This window comes from Peromyscus californicus, unplaced genomic scaffold (genome assembly GCF_007827085.1).
Source record: "Peromyscus californicus insignis strain IS unplaced genomic scaffold, ASM782708v3 Scaffold_8__1_contigs__length_139910024, whole genome shotgun sequence".
NCBI classification, from domain to species: Eukaryota; Metazoa; Chordata; class Mammalia; order Rodentia; family Cricetidae; genus Peromyscus; species Peromyscus californicus.
The window spans coordinates 38,671,889-38,690,988 of NW_026294606.1; positions in this window are offsets into that span (position 1 = coordinate 38,671,889).

The window sequence follows — 19,100 nt, forward strand, 5'->3', positions numbered from 1 at the left end:
TTGTAGGATTGAAACACAAAGAGATTAGGTGATCTATGCAAAACTGTGACCAGCGATGTGTGGAAAGTTGAGAATTCTAGTTAACTTGGAGCTTTGTCTATTATACCATAACTGCTTTCCCTTGGATTTTAATGACTCCTTTAAAAAGAAGACAGCTTCTGAGTCCAGTGCTAGAGAAGCTGCACAGACGTTCAACTGCATTAAATTGTATAGTCTTTGTTTGCATCTAATTAATTTCAGCGTGTGTGTGTGTGTGTGTGTGTGTGTGTGTGTGTGTATTACAACCTTTTAATAATAAAGTTTAAAACAAAATTTAAAAAAGAAAAAACAAAGAATTTTACCACTAAAGCCCAGAGATTGAGTGTCTTATTGTTCTTTAGACATCCTGATTGTTTTCATCTTGTAATACCTTAAAGTTTTGCTGAGCCTTTCAAATCAAATCCCGACTCCAGATAAGATCGGGTTTAGTTTGTGATGCACATCCTATGTTGGTGTCACAAATATATGCCAATGCTACAATGCTCACCTCAGAGGCCCTACATACTCTGTTCAATATATAACAGACACAATGAAAATTAAATGGAAAACTTCCATTAGATATAAATGTGCTGTAGGCACAGTTCTCAGATCTCAAACTTTTCTCATGAAGTATTAAGAAGCGCTTCTTTATGAACCACAGTCAGGACTGGAACAATCCTTCAGTGGTTAGGAGTGCTTGCTGCTCTCAAAAAGAACTAGTTTGGTTCCCAACACTCACAACCAGTTGTTCTTCCAGCTGTAGGGGATCCAGTACCCTCTTCTGGCCCTTGTTGGCACCCCCCTACTTACATGTGCAAACACACAAAGAGGCACGCGTAGACATATATTAAGATAAAAATCAAGCCGCACTCAGGGAAGAAGGACTATTCCATCCATGATGCCTATTATAACTCTCATTCTGTGGTTACTGAATTAACAAATTCCAACATTTAGAAGTAGGCCAGATGCATGCACATCATTATCATGATTATGACAATCCTCTTCTCCTGTCACAAAGCCTTATTGAGAGGATCTTAAAAGCCTGGCAGTGAAATAGAGTCTAAAGAAATACAGAGAAGTCAAGCATAATTTGCAACTGAGAGAACTCAAATGAGATGAAAATACTTGCAGAAGGTCCTGGGGCCCCAGTCCTTCCACTGATCTGGTGAGTTAGTGTGCTGTTGGGAACACACTGACTAACAATTTATAGAGCTTGGGACTTGAAAACAGGCCCGATCAAACTCAAATCAAGACTGAAGCTCAGAACCAAAGGTGCAGGGTTGGCTCTACCAGAACAGACTTCCTGTGTCATGGCATGAAAAGGAAACACCAGAGCAAAGTGGATCTGCTTGGAACATCTGCTTGGAAAGCAGCTAGATGTATCAGCAAAGAGGCAATGTTGAAGAGGTTTCCAAATGAGAAAAATGCAGCAAGGAGCGGAGGGTATTCCAATCTCCAGAGCAATGTCTGCTCTCACCAGAGTCACGGGAACTGTGGGAGCTTTCCTCTCTTCATTTGGCATGATCAGTGCACAGCTTTTCTCACTGTTGTGAAAAATAGCCCGGTAGAAGCAACCTAAAGAAAGAAGGGCTTAGTTTTTGGCTTGTAGATACAGCCCATTCCTTCATGGCAGAAAAGACATGGAGACCAGAGCAAGAGGCAAATGTTCACACTGTATCCACAGTCAGGAAGTAGAGGGAGATAGACGCTAGGACTTCCACCTTTTTATTCAGCCTTAGAACCCAGCCCGCAGGATGGTACTGATATCATTCATTATAGACCATCCCTCTTCAGTCAAGCTTTTCTGGAAGACTCCTCCCAGACACGTTCAAAGGTGTGTCTCATAGGTGATGCTAAGCCAATGGACTTGACAGTGAAAACCAACCACTACAGCAGGTCTCTTCATTCATTGAACATTAACTGAGCAATTTCTCTGAATAAGACCATATGACACTGACGTGTATAGAGAGAGGATCAAAAATATATTTCACTCCAGGGAGTCTTCCTTGAGAAGCAAACAGGTTAAGTTATCGCCTTTCCTAACCCTCAGATCTTATCACCTGTGTGTAAATTCTCCATCCCTGACATAGAAAGAAGACATAAAATGCTTCCAAGTGGAGCACTTATATGTCAAGCATAAATTCCCAAAGCCATGGCGTTAGAAGACTTCTGAGAAGTGATTAAGTCATGAAGATAAAGCCTCATGAATGGAATTAGTGTCTTTATTTTAAAAATACAAAAGAACTTGCTCCATTTTTTTTTAATCTTTCTACCATGTGATAATGCACACAAAGCTTACACCCTGGAAGAGTCTACACCAAAACTCAACCATGGTTACACTCTAGTTTTGAACTCACTGCCCCCAGCATTGTAAGAAGTAAATGTTTAATGCTATGGCATTGGCCCTTGTCCTTTGGCACAGCAGTTCCAATTGACTAATCCAAGCCTGATTCCTAGTTTATCAAGATTGTCATCGGAGTCCTCAGATACAGATTTACAAAGACTGAATTTACTCTTTAAAAAATTGATCAGTTCCTAAGAATTAAATATTTGAAAAAGAATTGTGAGTCTAAACTCTAAATACAAATGTGAGATTTGATCATTCTCCCTGGGGAGAAGATGTGCCATTTCCAGGGATATCATTTGTACTGAGGCATGGGAGCAGAGGCATGAAGAGGACAGCCCAGGGCACTTAAAGTGGAGGCAAGTCAGAACCTGAATCCAATTTAAGCTGCAAGCCAATAAGCCCTCCTTTGAGCCTGGGAAACATGGCAAGAGGCTTCCTACTGGTACTGTGGGCAACAGGGAAATGCTGGAAAACCTAAGGTGTTCTCGCCAAATTTGGAAGCCCACTGTGTGTTCTACGGTTCATGGTGTCTTTGTTATTTTTCTGTTTCTGTGATAAATTACCATGACCAAGGCAATTTATAGGAGGGAGTTTATTTGGGTTTATGGTTTCAGAGGGATAGAAGAGCATTGTGGTGGGGGGGGGGGGGGTTAGCAGCAAGCAGCAGGCTGGCAGCTCAGGTAGGAAGTCAAGAGTTCACATGTTCAAACCCAAGCATGAAGCAGACAGCAAACTGGAAGTGAGGAAGCGTTTCATCTCTCAGATCAGACCAGTGATATATTTCCTCCACAGGGCCACATCTCTTAAGTTACCCCCCAACACACACACACACACACACACACACACACACACACACACACACACACACACACAGCAGCTGAGGATCAAATATTCAAATACTTACTGAAGCCTATGGGAATATTTCTCATTGCACTGTGACATAAAATAAACCACACACGGCTTACTACTTGCCCAGGGCTGCTCCCTTAAGTGCACAACAGTCAAGACTGACAAACACTTAAATAAATATTAATGTTACTACCGATGGAAATAATAGTCACACACAATTAAAGACTGTCTGTACCAGGCATTGGGTCTCTGTTTTCTCCAATCCTTGCACATGTTCTCTGAGGTAGGTCTTTTAATTCTGTTTATAGAAGTAAGCTGACCTCAGTCAGAGAAGTTTAGAAACTCCTGTAAGTAACACAGCTTCAGTTCAGACCTACATGAATTCCACAGCCCATGATATCATGAGTATTTCCTCCTCCTGACAGTCAAGCTGCTCTAGGTAAAAGAGGAAGTAGTGAAATCAGACCTTGTAGCAGGTTGCTTCATAAGACAGACCTATATTCAGTTCTTCGTTGAGCCTTTCACTGACTCTGTGAGCCTTGGGAAAGCTCCTACACATATAACCCTCACTGCCTTAGTTTGCTTCCCTGTTACTGTGACAAAACACTGACCAAAAGCAAGTTGGGGGGAAAGTATTCATTTCTTCTTACAACTCCCAGGTCATAGTCCCACACTGCAGGAAGGCAAGAAAGGAACTCAAAGCAGGAGCCTAAATGCAGCAACTGAAGCAAAGATCATGGAGGAACGTTTCTTAGTGGCTTGCTCTCCATGGCTTGCTCTCCATGGCCTGCTCAGCCTGTTTTCCTATACAATCTAGGACCACCTGCCCAAGCATTACCTATTGTGGCCTGTGCCCTCCCATTCCAATCATTAATTGAGAAAATGCCCCCATAGACTTGCCTATTGGCCAGTATGATGGGGCCATGCTCTCAATGGAGAGTCCCTATTCCCAGATGACCTGAGCTTGTGTCAAGTTGACAAAACACTGAATCAGCACACTTAGGTACAAAATCAAACTGTTAAGAGAATCCTATAAGGATACATGCTGCAAAGGTGTTGAGAACAGGGTCTGCTCAAGAGCAAGTCCCAGTTCATGCTATTTGAGCCTGAAGAGCCAAGTGTATTTCACGTTAAAGAAACTCAGAGTCATATCTGAAAATCAGAATTTACCAAATTTGTGTTTTCTATTTCTAAAGAAAAAGACCGCCTTGGACACAACAAAAGAAAATCCCTAATGTGTAAAATATCATTTGAGTGACAGCCATTAACTTGGCCATGTTCTCAGGCACATTTATTTCATTAAACAAGGTATGTCTGAAGTTTAGTAACTGAGACACTACATTCTTTATGACTGCCTAGGTCTTTAAAACTACTTTAAAAGTAAATCATTCAAAACTACATAAAAATTGAATAATCTCTCTGTTTATTATGTCAATGGTGACTTTACAATGACAGCAGAAACTTGAATTAGCATGTCTATCATATGCTAGTTTTATCACATGACTTCCACCTGCTTTGCTCCTAGTGTTCAAAAACACCATGTGCTTAATAATTCAGACCCTGAGATCCTGTCATTCACCCAGCTCCTAAAGGAACAGTCAGTTTGCAGCAATTTCTCTCATCCTTAGTTATAGTGTCTGTGTGTCTGGGACTTTCCAGTGGAATTCAAATGCTCTCTCATTTCATCAGACCACATCTCCATTTTAAGGCTGGAAAATGTACCCCTATTTACTTTAATTTAGAGTTAATTCAGGAGCTGGAGGGTTAGCTCAGCAGTTAAGAGTGTGTACTGCTCTTGCAGAAGCCCTGAGTCCTGTTCCAATCATTGACAATGGGAGGCTCACAACTGCCTACAAGTCCAGCTCCAAGGGATCTGACACCCTTTCTGGCCTCTGGGGTCAACAGTGCTCATGAGCACATACTCCCAAATAGATACACATGTGCATTATAATTTTAAAAGATAGAGTCAATTTAGAGTATGGATTTTTAGGAAGGAAGGGGAGCAGGGAAAGAAGAGGAAGAGGAAGTAACAAGGAAATAAGGGATGAAGGAGAGGAGGAAGGAAGGAGAGGAGAGAAGGAAGGGGGAGAGAAAGCGAGCTTCCTTTCTGCTCCTCACCCCCACACAGACCACATAGGGCATGCATGGTCATTTGTGTGAGAGGCTGATTTCTCAGCCACAGAGATTCACTGACCAGCCCTCAAGTGAGAAAATGTCTGACTCCAGTAAGCTCCACATTGAAGCCATCCATTTGCAGGTCTCGGTCCTGCGCCCCTCTTTCTCATGCTACTCACGGTCATTTGTAGAACAAGTTAATCAGCAAATAAGCTATGAATCCGTCCAGGGATTTGAATTTCTTTTTTAACCTGTGCTTGTATTTGACAAGACTGCTTTCCTACCCTGACAAATTCATTACCTGTGAACATCTCCCAGCATCTCTGGACTTCCTCGGATGAAGGAATAGTGGGAACTGTGCTCACAATTTCCACATACAAGCATCAAAAATGAAGTGATCAAAACGAGGGGCTACGGCTTGAAGCAAAAGACAGATGATCCACATCAGGCTTTTTTGGATACCATTGTCATCAACATTAAGTCCCTCAGAGCACAAGTCCAAGCACATGGATTTGATGTTGCCATGGGAGAACACAGGAAGTCACAGGAACAAAGGAGCCATTCAAACCAGGGAGGGCTAGCAACTGGGAGGCTCAACCCAGAAAGTTCTCCCAGAGAGTTGCTTTTGTTTGTTTGTTTTTGTTTGGGGGGTATTTTTTGTTTTTGTTTTTTGGTTTGGTTTGGTTTTTCAAGGTAGGGTTTCTCTGTGTAACAGCCCTAGCATTCCTGGAACTAGCTCTGTATACCAGACTGGCCTCAAAGAGGAGGAAGGGGGGTGATGATGTCTTGGGATCCCCTGTCATGTAGAAGGCTCCAAGAACTTATTTGATAATATGATTATGAACCTTCCCAGAGTGCCAGCATTGATGTGCATACAGAAATTCACGTGCCAAACAACAGTGTTTATTTTATTTTCAAGAATTTGCTTCCAAGACACATTGTGATTTTTCCTTAATTGTTCCACCTGGATTGGAGCCTCCGGATGGTTTTAAGTCTGTCAAGGGCAGGAACCAAGACTGCTATCTCATTTACAGTTTTTCTGCAGTGCCAAGTAGCAAAATAACATTTGTACGGTGCTTACAGTTTATAGATTGCTCCTCTGGCACCAGCTCATTAGTGATTATTAGAGAAATTTTAATATAGAAATATATATAAAAATAGTGAGGCTACTTAAGGTAGGTCATGGTCTTTAGGTAATTCTAGTCAAGAGAAGAGGCTTTCACAGGCCCCTTAAAGAAGAAGTCCTTGTCCATCAGTACAAGTCTTCCAGGCCTCATAGAAGCTCCCTGTTCTGTTCCAACCACCTACATCAGGCAGGTCACAAACGCCTGTAACTCCAGCTCCAAGGCACATGGCATCCTCTTCCAACCTCTATGGGTACTACACTCATGTGCACATGCCTACATACAGACACATAATGAAAAAATGAGTGACTTTAAATATAAAATATATGGGTTGTAGCATTGTTTGTGCAAATGAAAAAATCATAAATTGAAGTATCAATACGGAGATGATTTTAAAATATGATACACACATTATAAAGGATAGTGCATCTAACTAGCTTGAATTGATATCTAAAATATTCCAAATGTGGGGAGTCATCAAATAGTAAACATTTCTTTCCTTCAGGGAGGAAAAAAAATATCAATTTATAACAAAATATCAGCAAAGATACACACACAAAAAAAATATGGCAAGAGTCCTTACCTCTCAGTAGAGATGTAGAGGAAGAGGAAGAGGATTCAGAAGGGTAAAGTAGTGAAGGACTGTGATACGTCCATTTTTACAAGTACACTATAGTCTATATTATTTCATGAAGCCAGAGTGTTACTTGATGTTTATTGAAATTGCATGTGTCAGTCACTGTGTGCAATGTTTTTCCGGCTTCATTTTCACTTGAAACTCAAAATTTGTCTCTTTATGTTATCATACTCATTTTACAAGTGACAAAGTTAAGCCTAGAAGATAGCATGTTGTGGATGTACCTGGCTCTATGACCTATAGTTTCTGCCTGTAATAGCTACTTTTCTCATATTTGTCATGAGGTAACTGACAAGAAACAACTGAGGGAAAGAAGTGTTTGTCTGAGCTCACAATCTGAGGGATACAGTCTACCTAGTGGATAAGGCATGACATCGAGTACCTCCACAGCCTGTGAAGCATATGGTGGCTTGTTCACATCCCAGTGACCACATGATCAGGTTGGCAGTGGAGCTGGGCTATCCTCATTAAAACCTGCCCACCAGCTGCTGACTTCTGCCTGTGAGCCTCCACCTCCTAAAACCTCCAGGGCCTCTGAAAACAGTGCCACCAGCTGGGGACCCTACACTCAAACACACCGGCCTAAAAAGGACACTTAACACCAGACTATAATACTGCCTTTTCTAAAGTCAGTCTGACTTTCTGGTCATCAAATCTACACAGACTCAGCTTCAGCAGATACAGTCTACTTAAGCTGTTTCTCTCTCGACTCCAGTGGAAAACTTTCCCATTTCTAGATGAGATGAGCTAACATAAGGACTAGAGGAACAAGGACTCCTTCAGAGTCTCAGCCCCTCCCCTCTCTCATATCCATGCCGTCTACAAAATGGAACTAATGTTTCACAAAACTCGCAGTGGGTTGAGCATTGGTTAACACCCATTAAGCAAGCCGAAGGCCAAACAGGGCTCATCTGTTGGAAGAGCCCTGCAGTTACTGACACGGGCTTTTAATTGGGTTTTCTATTAAAGCCACTTTCTCCTGGGTGATTTATCATAAAGAAATAGCACAATGAAGTCTCGTTTGGAAACACTAATGAATTATTTACTGTGGGCCAAGCAAAAAGAAAACACGACCTCCATTAGCCTCCTCCGAGGTGTAGGAAGACAACCCCACAGAAACAGACTAGCAAGACCAAAGTGGGGAGGAAAAGACTGCATACAAAAGCCATGCTCCCACAGCTCCCTCAACTTCCAGGCCCTCGCAACGAAGACTACCCTACACCAGCTAAGAGGATGATTCTTAGTAAAATTCCATGTTGATCAAACTTGTCCATTCGACTCTCAACTTCTCTGGTTCATACCTTTCTAATGTTACCTTCATATTTGTCAGGCCCAAAGGAAACTCCATTTTCCCAAATTCTGGCAGTTAGACAAAAGCCAGAATCCTTCAAGATCTTGCGAAGCTGGTTCCCCTCTACCAAAAGGAGCCATTTTCCTTACCACAAATGGCTCTCTGTGGTGCTTATCAGTACACCAAAGCACAGGCTGGTCTCCAGGCTCCCTCAGTATCACAAGTACCCGTTACACACTCCAGAGTCCATGCAGCATCCTAGCTCTTCTCACCTCCGCCCCTGCCCTAAGCTCCCTCCAGCTCCCTCTCGCCACCTGCTCGCTTTCCTTGTAACCCGCCCTTTCGGCTACGCTCACTCTTCCTTTCTGTCTTCATCTCTCTCTCCCCATCTCCCTCTCCCTCTGTCTATCTCTCTGCTATGCTCCTGCTTCTCTCATGATCAGGTCCAGTCTGTCAGCCGTGTTCAGTCTCTCTCTCTCTCTCTCTCTCTCTCTCTCTCTCTCTCTCTCTCTCTCTCTCTCTCCGCCACTCTGGACTCTTCCAGATGCCTCTGGCTGTTCTCTCGCTCTCATAACCACAACAAAAACCATTCTCTTAACCATACCATGAATCTGTCATCAGTTTATACAATACCCACATAGAAATAGGATTTGGCTAAGACCTTGCACTTCACAAATGTCTATCCCACAATCACTACCGAGGAGTCCCCATACCAGCAGCCAAGACATGTGTGAACATCCAGCACATCCTGGATAGGCCCTGAGCTTTAGCAGTGAAATCCATCATAAACAAGCCTGGCTTCTCATGGACAGAAAACTGTCACCACAAATCCAGTTAGTTCATATTCCAAGGACACACACACACACCTCATGTAACTATAAAAGCAGCAATGAATTCAGAGTGCTTGCTAATTTCTGCAGTGTACATATTCCCGGCACGACCAATTTCAAAGTACCAATGTTCTTTGGACTCCTGAATATTGAACCACCAGATCTTTTGAGCCAGCATGAGTAGATTCTAGCCTATAGAAGTCTCTAGAAGAAGACCCAAAAGGCAGAAAAACAAACAATGAGCCTACTTGCTTAGTGACATGTTTTGTGGCTTCAAGCAGCTAAGCTAAAGGAGAGGAGAGAAGACACCTGTTTCTGTGACAGACACCTCAGAGCTTAATAAGAACATTTCATTTGATTTAAGTGATTCACAATGTTGTTATATAAATTCTTTCTGTAACTTAGAACTCACTGTTGAAGTCAGGCTCCTATGGATATAATATTCCTGGGGAAACCATCATGGCGATTTCTAACTTGAGACAATATGAAAAGGACACAGAACACACACAGGCAGAGACAGTTTCGGTTAGCTGAATGAACTCAGTGAAAGCAGAAAAACGTACTTGTTGAAGGGAAAGAGTCCATCACATCCCATTTATCTAAAAGATCCCCAGACAGGCTGGTAATATCTCAGTGCTGAGGGAATCAAGGTTCAGGTAGATTCCATTCAACACTAAATCAGGGTCAATCCACCAAGTACTACAAAGGTGTTGCTGTCTTCCAAGTTCTGCCTTTATATCATATTCTCTCTCTCTCTCTCTCTCTCTCTCTCTCTCTCTCTCTCTCTCTCTCTCTCACACACACACACACACACACACACACACACACACACACACACACACACACAATGAGGCCATTTAGAACCTGTGACTTGTGTCAGCCACAAGTACCCTTAGCAGAAAATGAACTTCCAAGTGCCCAAGCTTGCAGACAAGAGGTCCTCAACAGCAGCCACTGCAGCTCCAAACCAAAGCCCAGGAGGCAGGCACAGGTACAGGAGAAATAGGAAAGAAATATTTTCAAAGTGAGAAATGAGGGGTTTCTACAAGAATTTAGAGAGCCCAAAGTCATTAAACAACCAGAACCTCTGCAGATCTTACAAGATGACCCCATAATTGGAGAGGCAGCTTCCCTGGGGAGCACTTCAGAATCTGGATTGTTGATCATACAAACAGAGGTAGAATGTTCTCTGTCCTGGCATGGAACTCCCTCTTCCACATGAGTGATGCAGAAAGATGTTGGGAACCCCATCTGTGGCAACTGCTGGCAGCTTCCTACAGTGCCTGTAACTGTCTCTAGGCTCTGCTCTCTGGTAAGTGTCTACACAGTGGCCTATTAACTTCCGGGATTAAGGGACAAGTAGATAATAAGCCATCTTTTGATTTCCCCTTGCCATGGGAAGCCAGTGTCCTAGTTTTCTCCCCTTTCAGACCTAGTCTAGGCCCATCTGCCTAGGGATAGCACTGCCTCCAGGCAGCTGGGCCCTCCTACATGAACCAACAATCAGGAAAATGTCCCACAAACAGACTTGTCCAGGCAATTCCTCAACTGAGGTCCTTCTTCCTAGGTGATTCCAGTGTGTGTCACGTTGACAAGAAGCTAAGAAGTGCATCCGATTCCCATGGGGAAGCGCCTGCTTGCTGAATCAATTTAATTCATCCTGTGTTAGGAGCTCCCTTTCTCTAAACATGTGATTTTCCCTTACCTTAGGAAGCCATAAAGGAAAATACTGTGAATTCAATTTGCTGAGGGGAGAAAGATATTTTAATGAAAGGATTGTCAAAATAAAGAACATGCAGCATTACTGAGCATCAAATATTCAAAGTTCTAGAGCTACAGCCATATTTTAGACCTGGAATATCTGGTAAAATGACCCCCCTTTTTTTGTCCCCTTGCACAGAGAGCAGTGAACTGAAGGGCAGTGCACGTATGATAGAGTTGATTATATTGAAACATCAGCAGTTTCTTTCCCCCCATAGGAATGATCTCTTTTGGTCTTTGGACTCACGCAGCTCAGAAGAGAGGGAATATGGCCATTAGCATGCTGTCTGCACACGAAGAGGGAAACTCTCACAACCAGAGCCACCCTGGAATTCATTTTGGAGATTTTATTAAGTCTCTTTCAGCTCTAAATTACTGAATCAGAGCTCAGAAATGAGACCAGAAGGGGCAGAAAGGGGTCATTTGGATTCCTCATATCCCATGTCTGTCTGAGTCATCTGGCCAGCTCACCATTGCTGAGGAGGCTGGATAGGAGTCTAAAATTGCTCACTGTCCCTCAACGCCACCCCTTTCCTCCCTCCCTCTGGATCCAACTTTGAGCTTCTATACCTTTCTTTCCAGGAGGTCCCCACAACCAGGGGCCCTTTCCTAACTTCTACACAGCAGCCCAGAGTCATCGTTCCTTCTTTAGTGTTTTTGAAGCAGTGTCAGACATCCAGGCTAGCCTTAAACTCACTATGTACCTGGGAATGACCTTGAACTTCTGATCTTCCTTCCCCCATCCCCTGAGTTCTGGAATTACAGGCATGCCATGCACAAAGCCCCCTGGTTTGATCCACAGCACAACATAAGCACACCTGTTGTGCATGCCTGTTTAGTGGGGATCCAACCTAGGGTTCTGTGCATGCTGTGCAACTATTCCACTGAATGAATGAGCTGTATTACCCCAAAACTATCTTTCCAAAGAACCCAACTGATTATATCACTGATCCATTTAAAGCAGACAATAGGTTCCTATTGTACCTGAGACGAACAAACTCTTTACCAGGACTAAGAAGGCCCATATGACCTGGCATCTCCCTCCATCCCTCTCCATTTTCATCAGTGCTTCCACCTGCATCCCAAACATACAAAACTGAGATTCCAGAGTCTTTCTCCTCCACCCCTGGCCTTCATGCCTCCCATTACCTCTAGCTAGAAATGAACCCCTGAGCACTTTGCCTGGTTAATTCTGATTCACTTCTCCAGGTTATATGTCATTTATTCAGAAAAACCTCTCCTACCCAAAGGTGGGCTTCACAGCACAGACCAGCATCCCCCACACACTTTAGGAACATACTCATTTGCCACTATGCTTGCTCAGAGCAGGAACCCTAATCATGGCCTGTGAGCTCTGTGAATGCTTATCTCATTTTCAGATTAGCCCAAGCACCAAGGACCCTACAAGAATGCAAACATTGGGTGTATAAATGTTTGCTCCTATATATCCTAAAGAAAAGGCACCAAATATAATACGTTCCACAGAGTGTTACCTCAAGTATGTTCTGGAAAGAGAAGCACAAAGTCTTAATGAATTTTGTCACTCTAGATTTTTGTTTGTTTAAATATCTCCAAGTCTCTTGTAGCTTTTTTGTTTTGTTTTGTTTTAGTTTAGTGGTTTTTTGTTTTGTTTTGTTTTGTTTGTTTGTTTGTTTGTTTGTTTGTTTGATTGAGGGTTTGGTAGTCAGGCCACGAAAGTTGGGGAGATTTAAATGCAAGGTCTTGCTGAGTCCTAACTAGCAAACCCTACCTGAGCTGCCCTCCATAGTATAAGGATACCAGTGATTCATAGGGGCAAAAAAAAAAAAAAAAAAAAGAATCTGACTTCTAACAAAGAAAAGAAAAACAATTTGTATACACCATTTAGAGAAGAAAACAAATCACTGGGTAATCTATAATTATGCTCAGATAAGTGAGGGTTGATAGGAAATTTCCATTTTCTTCTATTTCCTGCAAGGAAAAAATGTGTTGTAGACAGATTCTTTTGTCCATGTTATTCCTTAAAAATTTGGAATATGTTGAGGTTAAAGGATAAACAATTCTAAATATCAAGAACCATTTTCATGGTGCTGTGTCATGCCAAGAAGAGGAAGGAAAAGTACAGGAGAGAAGCCAGTGAGACAGAGGATGGAAGCTGACCCATGAGGGTGCCCACCCATCTGTCTTCCTGAACTTGTTACTGCTGGGTAGAGCTTGACACAAGCAAATGCCACCCACATCCAGGCACTGCTGAGAAAGCTCTGAGTACTCATCTAATTTAATGACTCAAGTGAGAGAAAGAGGAGGGAGGGAAGAGGGAGGGAAGGAAGTAGGGAAGGGAGAGAGTTCCCTAAGAAATTTGAGCACTTTCTTAGTTTATAATATAGGCCAGAAATATCCTTAGTAGAAAGACGGCAGTAAACAACAAGTTGAGTGTTCACTATATTCCTGGCCCAATATTTGGTATCATCTACTATTTGAGGTAAATACTACAGGGGGTATCTCTGTCCCTGGTGAGCTTCAGATACACCAGAAAATGAGAATAACACATGAACAGAAAGCTCATGATTGAAAGCAAAGATACTAAGTTTCAACTTGGCAATATCCAATGAGATGTCTATCAAACAATTTCAAAATACCAAACAAATGACAGACCACTTGCAGGTGACTGTCCTCTGCCTTCTGGGGACCCCACAGATCATCATAGGACCCAGTCTTCCCCTCTCACCTTTTGTATCCCTTTGTATCAGCCAACAATACTCAGAGGCTTACTTAGAAACCCATGGCCAGGCCAACCTGGGATCAGATAGGTGATCTTCACTCTCCTTTCCGTCCTCAGTTCCCGGTATCATCCCCAGCCCTACAGCAAACCACTTGTAGGGACCTGTCCTCCCTCTCTGACTCTGTTCCTTGAGGACTCCACTGAACTTCATGGCAAACCTAGCTTTCCTCCTTTCTGTAGACCTTCTCAGCACCCCCTTCTAGACCAACTCCATTCCTTTGTGTCAGCCCCCAATATCTAGAAACACATTATGCCCAGGACCCCCAGTGACCACTTGGCAAGGACTCAGAAGCACTCCCTACCAGGCAACCCATAGCCATCACGCTTTTCTAAGGTCCAGAGAAAGCAATCAAAACCCAGGAACAAAACACTCACCCAAACAAAAACAAGACTAGATATCACCACCTAGAATTACAATTGCCCCAAACTCAGATGCCTAGACACCAGTGCAAAGAACCCAATCGTTAACAGCCAAGACAACATGCCTCCAGCAGAACCCAGCAACCCTGCTAAAGTAGGCCTAGAGTAATGCAATATAGCTGAAACAAAAGACAAGGACTTCAAGACTGCAATTATGAATATGTTCAAGGACTTAAAGAGGAGATTAATAAATCTCTTAATGAAGTCTGTGAAAACGCCAACAGTGGAATGAAATAAGGAAAACAGTTCAAGACGTAAAAGTATAAATATAATCACTAAAGAAAACCCATACTGAGGAAAAACTGGAAATGAAGAATTTAGGAAGTCAAACAGAAACCTCAGAAGGCTCCACCAACAGAGTACAAGACATAGAAAAGACAATCTCAGGCATTGAAGACAAGATAAAAGGAACAAATGCCTCTGTCAAAGAAAATGTTAAATCTAAACAAAAAAATCTTAAAAAGGCACACAACATCTAGGAAATCTGCAACACTACAGAAAGATCAAATCTACAAATAGTAGAAATAGAGGGAAAAAAGAAACTCAGGTCAAAGACACAGAAAATATTTTCAACAAAATCATATAGGGAAATTTCCCTGGAGAAGGAAAGTACAAGAAACATACATGATACCAAACAGACTGGACCAGAAAAGTAATTTCTCATGACACATAATAATCAAAACACTAACTGTACAGAACAAAGATGAATATTAAAAACTGCAAGAGAAAAAGGCCAAGTAACACATAAAGGAAGACCCATTAGAACAATACCTGGCTTCTCAATGGGGACTCCACAAGACAGAAGGGCCTGGATGATGTTCTACAAATTCTAAGAGACCACAGATGGCAGCCCAGACTACTATACCCAGCAAAACTTTCAATCATAATAGATGAAGAAAAAAAATTCCATAATAAAACCAAATTTAATCAGTATCTAATCTACAAAACCAGGTCTGCAGAAGGAATTAGAAGAAAACTTCTACCTAAGGAGGCTAACTACACGCAAGAAAATAAAAAGAATAGATAATCCCACACCAACAAATCAAAAGAGGAAGGGATGGGGGGACATAACAACAAAGTAACAGGATTCAGTAACACTGGTCATTGATAACTGTCAACATCAATTGTTTCAATTCCCCCAACAGAAAAATTTGTATTGAAAGCTATAGGGGTCCAGCCCCTCAATAGCCTACCCCAGAGTTCCAGAAGAGATGCTACTGGTGGCGAATAAATCTGAAGGATACTCTAGTAAATCTATGCACACGATAGTCTTTAGTCCATACGCTTTATTCTTCTGAGTCAGTTCTCTCTCTACACAGCTTCTATTTTGCTCTCTTAGCTCCTTTCTTGCCTGATTTCTCTCTACATTTATATACTGTTCTCCCTATGTGCTATCTTAATTCCTTTATCTAATTCTGCCCTATCTAGGTTCTCATCCATCTAGTTCTTTCCCATCTTAGCTCTTCTTCATCCTTAGTTCATCTCTATAATCTTCTAAATTCTCTCTCTCATTCTTTCCCATCTCTTTAGTCCATCTCATCTTATTCTTACCCACATAGTTCTTCCCCATCTGGTTCTTCCTCATCTTCCATCTCGTTCCTCTAGTTCTCTCTTCTAGCCCTCCAATCTAGTTCTTCTCTAATCTAGTTCTCTTCCAATCTAGCTCTTCCCCATCTCAGTTAGTTACCCTCCAGTTCTTACCCATCTAGTTCTTCCATTCTCTTTTTTCTTCTCCATCTTGCTCTGAAAATAAAACTGCCTTTTATCCCTTGGCCCTTATCTCTCCAAGCTACCTCTGCTCCCGCTGTTTCTGGCAGAGCAGGGAAGTGTGCTCTGTAGCTAGGCAACTTGGCTAGGCAACTTCCATCACAGCTAGATATACCTGTAAGTAGGAACCCTTTAGTTCTGAGTTAATTGTTAAGGGTGGATCTAAAACTAGAGATACGACTTTGGAAAGGAGAAAGTTAAGTTTAATTAGCACTTCCGGCAGGCCTTCTCAAACAGATAGTCTGGATGCTTAAGTCTGTCCTTGGAGAGTACAGAGGTATTTCTGATGAGATACTTCGTCCATCTGGGGATGGCCTGGCCAGATGCTGCTAATGGTGATAATGACAGAAAGGCCTGAAATTAGGGATCTTGGCTGCATTACTGCACAGAAGGTTATCTAAATACTCCATTAGCAGAGGGGAAATTGTGCCCAATGAATGATGGAAAAGCTACAATAGCACATGAGAAAGTCATAGCAGGAAATGGTTAATAATCAAAAGCCAATATTACCAAGACTCCTTGAGCCTCAGCTTGACCTCTGGAAGGCCCTTGGCTTCTTCCAGGTATTAGCTGTCATAATCAACTGAAATCCTACTTCATATTATTGTGGCTTGCAGCAGATTTGGAAATATGATTCATCCTTCTACTGCATCCAAAAACACCTTATCATCAAAGATAGATATTACCTCAGGGTAAAGGTTGGGAAAAGATACTCCATGCAAATATACCCAAGAAGCAAGCTGGTGTAGACATTTTAATGTATGACAAAATAGACTTCAAACCCAAACTAATTAGAAGAAATAAGGAAGGACACTAAATATTCATCAAGGAAAAAAGATCCACCAACAGTATACTGCAATTATAAGCATCTATGCACCAAACACAGGACACCTAAGTTCATAAAAGAAACACTACTACACCTAAAATCACATATTGACCACGTACAGTAATAGTGGAAGACTTCAATACCCCACCAACAGAAACGTCATCCTGATAAAAACTAAACAAAAGGACCTAGCATATATTTACAGAGGGTTTCACCCAAATACAAAAGAATATACCTTCTTTTCAGCATCTCAGGGAACTTTCTCCAAAATTGACCACATACTGGATACAAGGCAAGTCTCAACAGATAACAAGAAAAATAATACCGTGTGTCCATCTAACTAACATGGATTAAAGCTGGATGTCAACAACAACAGAAACAAGAGAAAGCTTAATAATAGTTTATGGAAACTGAAGGACTCACTTATGAATGAAAAATGGGTTAAAAATTAAAAATGGCCGGGCGGTGGTGGCGCACGCCTTTAATCCCAGCACTTGGGAGGCAGAGGCAGGCGGATCTTTGTGAGTTTGAGGCCAGCCTGGTCTAGAGAACGAGATCCAGGAAAGGCGCAAAGCTGCACAGAGAAACCCTGTCTCGAAAAACCTAAAAAAAAAAAAAAAAAAAATTAAAAATGTTTAGAATTGAATGAAAATGAAAACAAAACATACCAACATTCATGGGATCCAGTGAAGGCATTTCTAAGAGGCAAGTTCATAGCACTAACTGCCTGCATGAAAAAACTGTAGAGATCTCATGTTAGTAACTTAAAGACACACTTGAAAGCTATAGAACAAAAAGAAGAAATAATATCCTAAAGGAGTAAATGGCAAAAAAATCAAACTATTAAAAACAATAAAAGAGAAATAAACAAATACACACAAAAAATCAATGAAACAAAGAGTTAGTTCTTTAAGAAAATCAATAAGATTGATAAATCTTTAGCCAAATTAACTAAATGATGGAGAGAGGTGATCAAATTAATAAATTAGAGATGAAAGGGGGGACATAATGACAGACACTAAGGAAATCCAGAGAATGACAAGGATATGTTTAAAAAAATCTGTATTCTACCAAGTTGGATAACATGAAATAAATGGAAAATTTTCTTGATATAAACCACCTTACAAAGTTGAATCAAGAGAAAGTCAAAGCATTTACACTATAATCAGAAACAAGACAAGGCTGTGTACTCTCTGCATACCTATTCAATATAGTAAGTATTTTAAGTCTTAGTTTAAGCAATAAGACAACTAAAGGAGATTGAGTGGACACAAATAGGAAAGAAAGAAGGCAAGGTATCTGTGTTTGAAAATGATACGATTGTTTACATAAATGATCTTAAATGGTCCACCAGGAAACTTGTACAGCTAATAAACAGTTTCAATAAAGTGGCAAGATACAAATTAACACACAAAAATCAATAATTTTCCTATATACAAATGACAAATGGACTAAGAAAGAAATCAGATAAGTAAACACCTTTCACAAAGCCTCAAAAAAATTGGAATAACTCTAACCAAGCAAGTGAAAGACTTGTATAATAAAAACTTTCAGACATTATGCAAGGAAATTGAAGAAGATATCAGAATATGGAACAATCTTCCATGCTCATGGATTGGTAGGATTAATATAGTGAAACTGGCCAGCCTACCTAAAGCTATCTACAGATTCAGTGCAATCCCAATCAAAATTCCAACATAATTCTTCACAAAAACTGAAAGGACAATTTTCAGCTTCATATGGAAACACAACAAAAACAGGAGAGACAAACAATCCTGAATAATAAAAGAACTGCTGGAGGTCTCACTATTCCCATTTTAAAATTGTACTTCATAGCTTATAGTTGAATGGTGGAACTGAATTAAAGACCCAGACAAAGGTCCTCACATATGTGGAAACTAGAGTTTTCATAAAGAAGCCAGAAATACACATTGGAAAAGAAATAACAGCAACTTCAATAGTTTTTGCTGGTCAAACTGGATGGCTGCATGTAGAGGAATCCAAATAGACTCATTCTTATCACTTTGTACAAAACTCAGTTCCAATGCATCAAAGACCTCAATGTTAGGCCAAGTACACTAAATATGATAGAAGAGAAAGTGGAAAGCAGTCTTGTACTCATTGGCACAGGAAAGACTTTCTGAACAGAACGGAACTGGTACAGGTGATAAGAACAATTAAGAATTGGGACCTCATGAAAAGCTTCTGTATGGAAAAGGACATTATCTTTAGGACAAATCTTTAGGCAGGCTACAGAATGGGAAAAAAAATGTTTGCTAGCTACACATCTGATAGAGCAGTAATATCTAAAATATACAATGAATTTAAAAAACTAGACATCAGTTAAACAAATA